The sequence below is a fragment of the Dromiciops gliroides genome, chromosome 3, assembly GCF_019393635.1.
Source record: "Dromiciops gliroides isolate mDroGli1 chromosome 3, mDroGli1.pri, whole genome shotgun sequence".
In the NCBI taxonomy this organism is placed as follows: domain Eukaryota; kingdom Metazoa; phylum Chordata; class Mammalia; order Microbiotheria; family Microbiotheriidae; genus Dromiciops; species Dromiciops gliroides.
In genome coordinates this window covers 653,486,149-653,496,711 of record NC_057863.1, presented here as the reverse complement: position 1 = coordinate 653,496,711, position 10,563 = coordinate 653,486,149, and positions in this window count along the sequence as shown.

Below are 10,563 nucleotides of genomic sequence, written 5' to 3'. Positions count from 1 at the left end.
AGGATTTACTAGTCAGTAAAAAATAATAGAAAAATTGAAAAGCAGTCTGGCAGAAACTAGGTAGAGACCAACATCTCACACTATACCAAGGTTAGCTCCAAAGGATACATGACATAAAAAGTCCATTCAAGTACATTGGAAGAACAATGAAGAAGATATATTTTTCAGTTTTGAATAGGGGATGAGTTCATCACCAAATGAGGGGCAGAGAGGGTTACAGAAAATAAAAAGGGCCATTTTCTTCACATGAAAACATACCCCAATGCATTTAAAATGTAAATGGGGAAATTTACTGGGAAAAACTTTTGTGGACAGTTGCCCTATAGAGGTTTCACTAAAAGTATATAAAGAACAGATATAGATTATATCCAAATATATAAAGAATGGGTACCATGGAATAATATCAAGAAATATGAACATGCAATTTTCAGAGGAAAAATACAAACTGAACAATCATAATTATATTCTACTTTTGTAATCACGAATGCAAATCACCAACAATAAGAAAAATTCTAAGATCAGTAGATTGTGTCAAAACAAGTTTCATTCTGTAGTTTGACTTTCATCTCTACCAGGAAGAAGGTACATGGCATATTTCATCATTTGCACTCTGGTAGAATGGTTGGTCATTTTATTCAGAATTCCTCAGTCTTCCAGAATCCTTTTCCTTTACAGTATTTTTGTCATTGTACAAATTTTTTAGCTTGTTCTGTTCACTTAGCTTCTGTTCATAGAAGTTTTCCCAGGTTTCTCTGATATCATCCCCTTCATATTTTCTTACAACACAGTTGTATTTGAGCAAATTTGTATACCATCATTTTTTTAGCTATTCCCCAGTTGGTGAGTATCCCCTCAGTTTCTATTTCCTCACCCTTGTAGAAAGGGAGAAATGTATTTCTCCTTTATTTTGTTGTGATTAGGACCAACCCCTCCCATATCTACCTTCTTTCCCCCTTCCGCATTTTCCCCTTTCCCTTCTGTTTCCCTGTTTAGTGAAATGTATTTATGTACTGAAATCTGTATATATGTTTGAGTTCTTTCCTCTTTTGTTCAGTTTAGATGAGCGGTTTGAATTTCAGCTTCTCCTCCTATTTGGACCTCCTCTGTGATGTAGACCTCTACCTTTTCATCTTCACTTTGTGAAATGACTTTACCAAACTGTCTTTTTACTTACTTCTCAGCCCAATGGATCCCTCTTCCCTTTCCATTCTATTAAGATCATCAAGTTATGAGACCCACTCCTAGATCATCTGTCTAATTTCTTTTATCACCCCTGATGATCACCTTCAGAGGGCAGTCATGTGTCAACTTGCTATCTTGGACTATGAGAAGTTCATTTTTCTTTAGTAATTTTTATGTGTTTCCTTGACTCCAGTCTTTGAATTTCCAAGTTTCTGTGCTGCTTTGCCTTTTCATTTTGGTATGGTCAGAAGCCCTCTATTTTGTTAAAGAGCCATTTTCAGGGCAGCTAGGTGGCACAGTGGATAGAGCACTGGCCCTGGAGTCAGGAGGACCTGAATTCAAATCTGGCCTCAGACACTTAACACTTACTAGCTGTGTGACCCTGGACAAGTTTAACCCCAATTGCCTCACAAAACCAAAAACAAACAAAAGAGCCATTTTCCCCCTTTGTTAGATTGTCCTTCTTTTTTGTGGGCAAGTTATTTTTGGTTGTAAGTATCCTTTAAAGATCTTCTGGAATGTTCCAAGCTCTCCACTCTTTTGTAGTAGTGTTTGCTAAATCATGTGTGATTCTAACTATAGCTCCTCAGTGTTTGAATTTGGCCTTTCTGGATGCTTGAAGTACTTTTTTTCTTTGACCTTAAAGCTCTGGATTTGGGCTGTGATGATCCTATTGATTTTCATTTTAGAGTTACTTTACAGAGGTGACTGGGGAATTCTTTCCATTTCCACTTTGATCTCAAATTCTTAAGAGATGTGGGATAGGGGCAGCTAGGTGGTACAGTGGATAAAGCACCAGCCCTGGATTCAGGAGGATTCGAGTTCAAATCCAGCCTCAGACACTTGACACTTACTAGCTGTGTGACTCTGGGCAAGTCACTTAACCCCAGTTGCCTCACCAAAAAAAAAAAAAGAGAGATGTGGGCAGTTTTTCATTTTAAATAGGATGTTTAAGCTCTTGTTTTGTTTATGACTTTCAGACATAATAGTTAAACTTTATATAGTACTTACTATGTGCCAGGTACTGTGCTAAGTGCTTTGAAATTATCTCCTTTGATGGAACAACCATGAGTAGCAAGGGTGTTGTTATTATCCCCATTTTACAGATGAGGAAACAGGCCAGGAGAACTTGTCTGGATTTGAACTCAGATCTTCCTGAATCCAATCATGGTACTCTATTTGTTGTGGCTCCTAGCTGGAAAGACGGAGACAGGAAATGGAGGACCTTAACCAAATATCTGCTAGCTCAGTGTCACTGGGTCAGAGAGGAGATGGAGGGCAGTAAGGTGTAACCAGACTAGAAAGATGGTTAGGACTGGTTATGTGGCTCTTTCTGTATTCCAGGCATCTTATAAATATGATCTCCTTTGATCCTGTTAAAAAAAAATGTCAATCTTTTTAGCCACTACATGAATAAGGCAACACAGGATTCAAAAAGAAAACCATCTGGTGGTGGTTTTAATCTACTCAAGATTGTGTCATGCATAATTAGTAGGTGATGAAGGTATGTGTTCTTCATTACCCAGAAGACAGATTTAAATATTTCTATATATGCATATGTGTGTGTGTTTGTATCCATCCATCCATCCATCCATCTATTCATGTCCTGCTGAGCTACTTGCCCCAGAGTGAGTAGAAAGCAGATTTTTCAACATTCTTTTAAAAAATTATCAGTTCCAAATTCTATCCTTCCATTCCCTCCACCCATTGAGAAAGCAAACAATATAGGAAGTTATACATGTGAAATGCAAAACATTTCCATATTAGTCATGTTGTAATTTTTAAAAGACAATAAAAACAAAATGAAAAAGAACTTGCTGCGGGGCAGCTAGATGGCGCAGTAGTTAAAACACCAGCCCTGGATTCAGGAGGACCTGAGTTCAAATCTGGTCTCAGACACTTGACACTTACTAGCTGTGTGACCCTGGGCAAGTCACTTAACCCCCATTGCCTGCAAAAACAAAAACAAAAACAACAAAAAAATTAAAAGAACTTGCTGCAGTCTGCACTGAGAGTTCATTGTTTTTCTCTGGAGGCGAATGGTATTTTTCATCATGAGACCTTTGGGAATTGTGTATCATTGCATTGATAAGATTAGCTAAGTCTTTTGCAGTTGATTATCATTACATATATTGAAATTGTATGTTGTCCTGCACCCCCAACCACCCAACTTTCTAGTTAGTATAAGTGGCTAGTATAAAGTAAGGTTACCAAGAGGAGCCCCAAAGTCATGTATAGACTGTCTCAAAGTTCAAAGGAACATAATTTGCCAACTGTATCATGTTAAATAAAAATCATATCCTGAGACTATGTGCTCAAACTGAGGAATTTCATTAGGGCTTGCTGTCAGGGCATTTTGGTCCTATGAAAATCTCAAATAAGCTCCCGATAGCCACAGTATGACCAGGAGAACACCAAATGTTGCTGATACCTTTGAGGTAATATGGATATGTTAATGAACTACCTCCAAGGTGTAATAGTCTTCCCCCCTACCAAAACTTTATAAAAATGAGACCCCCAAACACTTGTGCCCTGATTACTACCCCATCTCTGTCTGGATCCGTGCTGCTGAGAGTTCCTAACTCCAATCCATGGGTATGTGAGTTAGTCTCTGTGACTTTCTCAAACTCCATTTTCTTTCCCACACTGTATGCCTTCCTCCACCACACTATCCCTGTCTCCATGCCATCTGCCTCTGTACCTCTTCCACTTTGTGCCATTTGCCTTTGGACTCTCTGGGTCATTTGCCTGTCTACTCCTTGTGCTTTATTCTTTTCTTTTTTTTAATTAATTTTTTTTTTTTTGGTGAGGCAATTGGGGTTAAGTGACTTGCCCAGGGTCACACAGCTAGTAATTTTTAAGTGTCTGAGGCTGGATTTGAATTCAGGTTCTCCTGAATCCAGGGCTGGTGCTCTATCCACTGGGCCACCTAGCTTCCGCCCCCCTCCTCACCCCTGGCCTTACATTATTAAAGTATAATTGAAGCACTATTTCCCAATGCCATTGTGTTCTTCCCCACGTGGACCCAAAGAACCAGGAGTACCTTCCCCCATTTTGGAATTCCATACATTAATTCAGCAACTTATTAAATATAACTTACAGTGTACAGTGTTCTCCTGGTTCTCACTTCATAGGGTTTTTTGAAGCCATCCTCTTTTTTTATATTACAATAATATTCTATTACAATCACATAACCTTTCCCTAGGTGATGGACATTTCCTTAATTTCTAGTATTTTGTAATCACAGAAAGAGCTGCTATAAATATTTCTGTACATATGGATCCATTTCCTTTTTCTTGTATGTCTTTGGGTTACACACCTAGTGCTCAGTCAAAGGACATGCACAATTATATTGCCCTTTGGGAATTGTTCCAAATTGTCCTCCAGAATGGTTGGACCATTTCACAACCTTACCAAACCTAATTCTGACTATCAAATTGAGGAAATTTAAAATAAGATTATTAAGATAGTGATACACAGAAGATAGGGCTGAACTGAATATGAAGGGATGATATCTGTAAAGCATTTATGTTTTGTTCTTTGTGGGGCAAACGGGGAGGGGTATCTTATGTCTGGGGCTGGATTTGGGCTTGGGGGGCCTCCTGGGTCCAGGGCTGGTGCTTTGTCTACTGTGCCACCTAGCTAATCTATGATGACATCATTAAAATAGGGTTGAGGTGTAGGAGGAATAAACTGGGGGAGGGAGAAAAAAAAAGAAAAAAAAAGATAGTGATACAACCAGTCATCTGGGACTAGGATGGATAGAAGAAGAGGAGGCACTAGAGTGGGCATCACACCATTTCAAGTATAGTTTACCAGTATTGATCCCATTCCCTTTCCTTACTTTTGTCTTTTTTGGGGGGGGAGGGTGAGGCAATTGGGGTTAAGTGACTTGCCCAGGGTCACACAGCCAGTAAGTGTCAGGTCCTTCTGACTCCAGGGCTAGTGCTCTATCCACTGAGCCACCTAATTGCCCCAACATTTGTCTTTTTAATGATATAGGAGGTGTAAAGTAGAGGGGTTATTAGAGGATATGATGGAGATAATTGTCAAAAAATAAATATTAGGGGCAGCTAGATGGCGCAGTGGATAAAGCACTGGCCCTGGATTCAGGAGTACCTGAGTTCAAATCCAGCCTCAGACACTTGACACTTACTAGCTGTGTGACCCTGGGCAAGTCACTTAACCCCCCATTGCCCCCCCCAAATATTAATGGGATGATTTGACCTATCAAAACAAGAGGGTAGCAGAATGTATTGGAAGGACAATCTGTTCTGTAAAAGAAACACCCTTGAAATAAAGATTCACACAGCATTAAAATGCAGGGATGTCATTTTGTGATACAGTTTGGAACTATGTTCCCAAAAGTACTCAACTATATGTTCTAATAATATACTACTAGTATACCAAATTAAAGAGATCAAAGAGGAAAAAGACCCAACCATAAAACACAAAATTATAACTGCTGTTTTTTATTGTTGAAGAGAACTAAAAACAAGGGTGGTGTCCATGTATTGCTAAAATGACAGAACAAATTATAATATAACGATTGGAATGACGCCACCTGCTGGAGACTTACCGTAGCAAAGCTCCACTATGAGGAGAAGGCGTCTGAAGGCAAGACATTGGGCTCTTTGGCGGAGCTTTGCTACAGTAAGTCTCCAGCAGGTGGCATCATTCCAATCGTTATAGTGCTAGAATTTTAGCCCCTTACAATAATGGAACATTATCATGTCTGAACTGATTTAGAGAGAAATGAGAGGAACTAGTAGAATAGTTTATATTGTAACAACACTGATCAATGCAATGAATGGCCATGGCTCCAGAACAGTGGTTCCCAAAATGTTGTGTTCTTAGAACCCCCGCTTTTTCTTTGGTGGGTCAGTAAGGGTTAAGTGACTTGCCCAGGGTCACACAGCTAGTAAGTGTCAAGTGTCTGAGGCCAGATTTGAACTCAGGTACTCCTGAATCCAGGCCCAGTGCTTTATCCACTGCACCATCTAGCTGCCCCCAGAACCCTTTTTAACAACAAGAAAAAGGGTGTTGTGAAGCCCTCTAGTCATTTGACCTACTATTCTTTAATATTTAATATTCTTTTAAAATTCATAAATTAAGTGCTTATGATAATGACCTGGATAATGTTTTTCCCTTAAAGCTCCAATTAATACTTTCATTACAATGCATAATTATAAAATACAGGCTTTCATTATACCTTCGATTATGAAAATAAAAACCATAAATATAAAATAATGATATAACATAAAGCTTTCTGTAAGAATGTTTTTAAATATAGTAATAATTCACATTTACTATTCTTTGCAAGATTTCAATTCAAATTTATAGATTTGGTTGACTATAACAGTTTTTTAGTCAATTGAGTTACTTAGAAGTTGTGGAACATAACCTAAAATATGAAATTCATTTCAAAGCTGGACACTTTTTTTTTTGGAACAAAAATCTGCAGTATTTGTTTCAACAGCCAACAAACCCAGACTTCAATTCGGTTCTGCATCAAGTTGCTATAATAATGCCAATAATAACTAGCATTAATATCATGCTTGCTTATGTGCCAGGCACTGGTCTAAGTAGTTTCAAGATGTCACTTCATTTGATCATGACCATAATTCTGTGAGGCAGGTGTTGTGGCTATCCACATGTTGCAATTGAGGAAGCAGGGACAGCTAGATGGTGCAGTGGATAGAGCACCAGCCCGGATTCAGGAGTACCTGGGCAAGTCACTTAACCCCAATTGCCTTACTACTAAAAAAAAAACAACAATTGAGGAAACAGAGGCAAGAACAAGCTAAGTAACTTGTCCAGAATCACAGTGTTTTTAAGTGTCTGAGGTAGTATTTTGTGTCATTTGAAAATATATGGGGGTGCCTTCTCTGTTCTAGGTTTTAGGGAACTTAGCTGAGGTTTCTAATATATTGCTACTTTTAAATTGGAGGCTACTGCACCAGTTTTAGCATTAAGCATTTATTCTTAATTTGATTGCATGTAAGCCCAGCATAAAATGCCAGGGTGGGGAGAGGAGCAGTGAGAAGAGCAGAGGAGAGAAGAAGTTGGCCCCCCTCATCCCAAGGATTTTGATCCTCTTGCAGGTAGAGGTGAGTCACTGCACATTGATACAAGCTAATTGGCCAGTCCATTGATTGACATGACTTGGGGGGTTGCCTAGGTGAGTTAACTTCCTTTAGGTAGTCAGGAAGGTCAATCTATATTTCTTTTGTAATTCTGACTCTGGGCTGGCCTTAAAAGAGGTTAGGTAAGGCTCCCTTGAGTGGGGGGGGGGGGTGCCCAAAAAGCATTCTTTTTTCACGATTTGAACTGAAGTCTTCCTGACTGCAGTCCCAATGTTCTATCTACCATACTACCAGATGTATTTTGATTTATAAAAAGAATTCAGTGAAAATACTCTTGCATAAATTGATGAGAATTTTGCAAATTCTTGATGAGAGATGGAAATTCATTTCTTTTTTGCTTTTCACAAACCACAACAAAAGGAATTGCTAGCTATGGTGTAAAAAGATTTATTTTTCCATTGGCTAATGATGTTGTATATTAAATGGTAAATGTATTTGAAGTTCTATTACATACATTGCCTTGTTTTTTTTAATGATGTTTATGTTTAAAACAACCAATGTAAGGGGAAAAATTTCTTCAAACATGAGTATCTTTTTTTCTGCCACTGGCACATAACCTAGACTCCACAGAAACTCTACTGAATGATTCATCCAAGTTACAAATAGTTCCTTTGAAAAACCCAAATAGAGGGGGGCAGCTAGGTGGCACAGTGGATAAAGCACTGGCCCTGGATTCAGGAGTACCTGAGTTCAAATCCAGGCTCAGACACTTGACACTTACTAGCTGGTGACCCTGGGCAAGTCGCTTAACCCCCATTGCCCTGCCAAAAAAAAAAAGGAAAGAAAAAAAAAAGAAAAACCCAGATAGAAAAATAGTAATATAAAATTGTAGAATAGTATAAAATATAATATATAATGTATATAATATAAATTGTAATGTAAATTAAAATCAGAAAATAGCTTTCACACTGCAATGAGAGGCTATATAATGTCTGTTTTTATAGAACATGGGATGGTCTAATGCTTATGGTTTTCAAAGAGCCTACTATCTGTGCTGCAAGAATGAAAAAATAACATTTTGATTTGGTGATTTCAACATTGGCTCATGAGAGGCAATTACAAGGTAACCCTAGAATGACAACTTTTCTGATGTATTATAGAGAAAGCAAATGTAGATATGTGCATACCTTGGCAATCCATTGAAGATGGGTTTGCACTTGAGTATCACCACTTACTGGCAGTATGGAAACAATTTGATGAGAGGTTGAAAAACTGAAAGAATGTTGCACTTAGAAGTTCTCAGACTTTAAAGTAATTGCTATGTGAGCAGCAAAATCCTTGTATGTCTTATCAAGATAGTTTGGAATCAATGCAGAAAGAATACTTTGTTCTTCAAACTGAAAAATTAATGGGATTTGGCAGATACTCAAAGGCTCACCTGGAGATTAATCTACACTGATTGAATTAAGTGAGAGTGATTGACTTTTCTGATTACCCTACTTCAAGTTAATTAGAATGTAACCACACCTGCCTGGCTTAAGGAGGTATTGTTCTCAGAAGCTAAGCACTTTGAACTCAACTCAGGACCACCTTCAAGTCCAGTGAACCATTGGATTTGGAAGATGCCACCAATCAGCTTAAAGCAGACCTATAAAAAGCTTCCACATTCAGTTTGAGAGGAGTTCATGGTTGGAGCAGGCTCATGGCAGAGGACTTGAGGAAATACCAGAATAGGCTGGAACTCTAGGCTAGATAAGCATTTCCTTAACTTTACGTGTTCTTTTTTTCTAATACCTAGTATGCTTTAATAAATGCTTAATGTCCAAAGTCTGGTGGTAAGTTTCTAATTTAAGGTGACCACACCTTAGATTTTTTTAGATATCACAAAACATATACATGCATTTTGTCTCAGAGGAAAAATATATTTGCAACAAAATAGACAATTACTATTTAAGGAGCAATTAAAGATTTTTTAGCTCAGATCCCTTAGACCAAAGCTTCTTAAACTGTGGGTCACAATCCTATATGTGGTCACATAACTGAATGTGGGGGGTTATGAAAAACTTGGCAGTAAATGTTTGATTTGTACCCCTATTTTAAATACCTATATACCCAGAGTTGCATAAAAATTTCTTGGGTGAAAAGGGGTGGCAAGTAGAAAAAGTTCAAGAAGCCCTGCCTTAGATCATAGTCATGAACTGCCACAGGAAGAGTTGGTTCCCCAACCACTAAATTTAAAGTATGTGCAGCAAGTGAAATAATCTCTATGAATCTGAATTGGTGGTTGTCCTTCATTATCAAAGAACAAAATGGCATCACTATCTCAGGGTCAAGGTACAGTGTGTCCTATTGTGGCTGATCAGACCAATATGAGCTCAGAAGGCTCTACCACGGGTCTGGCAAAACTAGTTCACATGAACATTTGGAGTGGGGATGTCTCTAAATTTGCGCATCTCACATTCCTTTTTGAGCTCCTGTAGTTCTGCTTTACTCATAGAACACAGCACCTTTGATGCAGCCATGCCATGCTGGGCAATCCTCTGTCAGCGTCTCCCATATCTCACAAATGATTCCAACGTCAAAACACTTCACACAAAAAAAGATCTAAACAATTGGGGAAAATATTAATTACTCATGGGTAAGCTGAGCCAATATAATAAAAATGATAATTCTACCTAAATTAATTTACTTATTTAATGTCATGCCAATCAAACTGCCAAAAAATTATTTTATAGAGCCAGAAAAAACAATTCATCTAGAAGAACAAAAGCTCAAGAATATCAAAGGATTTTTTAAAAATGCGAAGGAAGGTGGCCTGGCCCTACTAGTTCTTTTTTTTTTTTTTTTTGCAGGGCAATGAGGGTTAAGTGACTTGCCCAGGATCACACAGGTAGTAAGTGTCAAGTGTCTGAGGCTGGATTTGAACTCAGGTGCTCCTGAATCCAGGGCCGGTGCTTTATCCCCTGCGCCACCTAGCCGCCCCCCCTACTAGTTCTTAAACTCAAACTATATTAAAAAGTAATAATCATCAAAATTATCTGGTACTGGCTAAGATATAGAGTAGTGTATCAGTGGAATAGGTTAGCTACACAAGACACAGTACTTAATGTCCATACTAATCTAGTCAATAATAAACCCAAAGACCCAAGTTTTTGGGACAATAACTCACTATTTGGCAAAAACTCACTATTTGGCAGGGAAAACTGGAAAACAGTAAGGCTAAAACTAGGGCAAGATCTTCTACCATATAGCAAGATAAGATCAAAATGAGTACATGACTTAGACATAAAGTATG